This window comes from Mustela nigripes, chromosome 6, assembly GCF_022355385.1.
Source record: "Mustela nigripes isolate SB6536 chromosome 6, MUSNIG.SB6536, whole genome shotgun sequence".
Classification (NCBI taxonomy): domain Eukaryota; kingdom Metazoa; phylum Chordata; class Mammalia; order Carnivora; family Mustelidae; genus Mustela; species Mustela nigripes.
The window spans coordinates 100,970,036-100,974,130 of NC_081562.1; positions in this window are offsets into that span (position 1 = coordinate 100,970,036).

Consider the following 4,095-nt stretch of genomic DNA (forward strand, 5'->3'; position numbering starts at 1 on the left):
TACACACACACTTTTACCAGAAAGGAGGCAGCTGGGCAGCTGAGTCATGCCACCTCCCATATTGGAATCAGAGTTCACTCCCGTTGTGGAAATTCCAGTGTCTCCCTCCAGATTTCTCAGACTACTAAGGTTGGAGGTTGGAACTCATCCTCTTGGTCAGATGGCCCCGAGTTCCTGCTTTTGCCCAGGTAGTGATCTTACCATGACTGACTGGGCAAGATCCTGTTTGTCAACCTCACAACCTTTTCCCCTTCTTTCAAAACTCGTCTCCTCCCCAAAACCATGAAGTGTCTTGTGTGGCAGGTTTTCCTGATGACCTGGGGAGATGGAAAGGAGTTACTGAGCAGCTGTGAGGACTACAAATTGGAGATTAGACTGCATGTTCTCATTCAGGCTTCTTGTGGCCATTTCTAAAGCCGCAGCTCCTGCTCTCTTCCTCATGTTCCTTCCTGTGCCCTCTGTTGTCACTGTCCTCTTCCTCTCAGAAGTAAAATTAGCTTCCTCACATTCTTTCTTTCTTTTTGTAAAGATTTTATTTATTTGAGAGAGAGTGCACACAAGCAGGGGAAGCAGCAGGCAGAGGGAGAAGCAGGCTCCCTGCTAACTAGGAATCCCCACGCAGGGCTTGATCCCAGGACCTTGGGATCATGACCTGAGCCAAAGGCAGAGGCTTAACTGACTGAGCCACCCAGGTGCTCCCACACTTTTTACCCACAGGGAATTCCACCCTTTCTTTTTTTTTAAGGTTTTATTTATTTATTTATTTGACAGAGACAGACAGAGTGAGAGAGAGCACAGAGGGAGAGTGAGAGGGAGAAGCAGGTTCCCCGCTGAGCAGGGAGCCCGATGTGGGGCTTGATCCCAGGACCCTGGGATCATGACCTGAGCCAAAAGCAGACACTTACCGACTGAGCCACCCAGATGTCCCAGGAATTCCACTTTCTTTCACCCATAACGTTCATTTTGGCTCCATGCCTTCCTCTGGGGATTCTGGGTGTGGGCAGATGCTTTCTGAGAAATCTCTGAGAGTTAGCAGCTGCCTTGTGCTCTTGCACCGGTGGGGTTTGGCTCTTTCTGCCCCAGGAGCTGGGATGAGACAGTGTCTGAGGCCAGCCCAGGCGCTGCCCTTCCCAGGACTGGCCAGGTGAGAAGTCCACCTCCATCTGTCTGGCTTGTGGCAGGTAACACTCTGTTGCGAGGACAGGTCTCCTATGGACGTGAGCTGAAGTCTCCAGGCTCTGACCCAACACAACTCTGTGCTTTGTTCTTCCCTGTGACTCGGCCATAGTGAGTGAGCACCGTGGCCAGAGGGCTGGAAGGTTTGGTCTGAAATGGCACTCGGAACTCAGGTAGGCACCTACCAGGAGGCCCCTGGTATCCCTCTCCACTTTGAGCTCTTGTATTTAGAGCCCTCCTATGCCTCCTCGCTGTCTACATGCCCTGTCCCTTGTTACAGGTTTTGAAGGCTGCCCATGAAGCACAACAGAGGTCACATTCCCAGGCTCTGGGGGTCTTTGGGTTCCCAAAAGGCATGCAGATACGGGACGCTGGTGCTGTGGGCTTCGGAGGCAAACAGACATGCTTCAGTCCTGACTCCCATCTCTGTCACTTACTGTGTTAATTTGGACCAATCACTTAAACTTTTTTTTTTTTTTTTAACACTTTATTGATTTATTTTACAGAGAGAGAGACAAGCAGGGGGAGTGGGAGAGGGAGAAGCAGGCTCCCGGCTGAGCAGGGATCCCCATGCAGGGCTTGATCCCAGGACCCTGAGATCATGACCTGAGCTGAAGGCAGAGGCTTAACCCACTGAGCCACCCAGGTGCCCTCACTTAAACTTTCTGAGCCTGAGTTTCTTCATTTGTAACTGTGGGGATCACAACACCTTCTTTGTGAAGGCTGCTCAGAGGATGAGGAAGATAAAATATGGTGTGCACTTTGCACGAGACCCCCATGTTCAGGTCAAGGTCCAGGGAGCAGAGAGGCTGGCCCTGCCCTCTATAGCCTCTGGTGCCTCAGAGGAGGGGGGACTCTCCTGGCACTCCCACCCACCCCCAAGTCTGGCTTCTTCGGGCTCCTCGGAAAGCCTCACTGGGAGATTTGATCTGTCCAGCCAAGGTCACTCACGAAGGCAGCGGGGACTCTATCCCCCCGTGAGTGTTGTAGGCTGATACCCTGAGCTCTAGAGGCCCAGAAAGCTCATTTGTGGACACTGAGCTTCTCCTGATTCCTTAATGACACCCCCAAATGACCCAGCCCTGGGCATGGACAGGGGCCCTACCGCTGTTCCCTGTGCATACCCTTCTATGTGAGCTGGCAAAAACACTCCATGGCAGGGAGTCTCTGTTTATGTGAGAACTTACGGTCTCTTAACCAGTGTTTGGACCCAAGAAGAAGGAGAAAAAAAAAATCAAGTTCAGGGTATTGGTTCGATAATTTTTAGGGATACATTCTGTGCACTGGGAAGAACCACCTGTAGACCCGGGCCTGGTCTCCACTGACCCCCTTCCCACTCCAGTGTGCCCTCTGACCCTCTCTACCCATGAATAAACTTGACCTGAGAAGCTTTGGGACTCATGCTCAGGGGTCCTTCAGGGGCTCTGCAGCTTCATCTCAGCTCCAGGAGAACAGCCTGGAGTCAGCTTGCTTCTGTTGGCGGCCGTGGGATCCCAGAAAGTTGAGTTGCCAGAATGGTGCTGACATGTTGATTTTGTGTGACTGCAACTGTTTATCTAGACATTGGTCCAGAAAAGGAATATTTGCCCAGGACCACCTTGCCGCACCTGGAGGTAGCCCTGGCGCTGGGCATCTTGCCATGCCTAGAACAAAACAATGTTCTGCCTTCTAGGAGCTTCTACTATGGTCAGGGGAAAGAAATCGGGGTGACAGGGGCTATGGGAAAAACAGAAAGCAAGCAGGGTAAGGGCGTTAGAAGCGGAGGCACGCACCTGCTCACACCTGCTTGGCCCGAGCCGGAAGGAAAATGGTGGGGCTCTCAGATGCACGCCATCGTCTGAAGGTGCCCATAAAGACTGGCTTTCATCCAGACAGGGAAAGCCACTGAAAGGTTCGAGCCGAGTGCATAATCTGACTTACGTTTTTAAAAGTGTGTCTCCGACCGTTCATGGTCACAGCTGTGTACTATCTCATAGAGCACAGGAAACAGCTCAGTTATCCGCTCTCCTGCGATGGCCTCTTGGGCTCTTCCGGCTCTGCAGCAGCAGAGTCGAGTCGAGTCGAGTCGAGTCGATCAGCTCCCCTCGGAGCGGCTCCTTCCTGCTCTCCTTCGCCCCTTTCTCCTTGCCTGCCCGACCTCCTGGCCGTCCTTGGACCTCTTCTCCGTCCTGTTGTCACTTACACATACGTCCTCTCATCCAGACTCGTGACTTTCCTATCAAGTATATGCTAACGTCTCCCAGTTTTAGTGGCTGCCTAGACGCCCCTCTCCTGAACTTCATATATTAAACTACTGCCTATGTCTTTCTCTACTGGGATTTCCAACTCTTATATCTAAAGTTCAGCTCCTGATTTCTTCACTCCCCACACCTCCTCCTCAAGCCTTCCCATATCGGTAGCAGGCACCTCCATACTTCAGGCTTCTCACGTCCCCAACCTTGGAGTCATCCTTGACGTTTTCCCATCAGCAAATCCCATTAGGTTTGCCTTCAAAATGGTACCCACTTCTCCCTGCTTCCTCCCCTACTGCCGTGGTGGACGTCAGCATCGTCTCTCACCTGGCTTAACCCAATAGTATCGTAACCTGCACCCTCCTCCTTCACTTCCCTACCATCCATTCTCCAACCAGAGAGAAATCTTTAAGACATAAATCAGATCAGAACGCTACCTCTGCTCAAAACCAGCAATGACTGCCCATCTCATTGAGAGGAAAACCTGCTGTCCTTGGAATAGCCTAGGAGACCCCCCCTGCCCTCTTGCTTCCTTCTGACCTCCTCTCCTGTGACTCCCGCTTTTGCTCACTCTGCTCCAGTCTTGCTGGCTTCTGTGCTGACCCTGGACCTGTGGGCACCCTGCTGCCTTAGGCCTTTGCACTGCTTGTTATCGGGAAGTAGCTTCAGTGTTCTTGTTTCTTTGCTT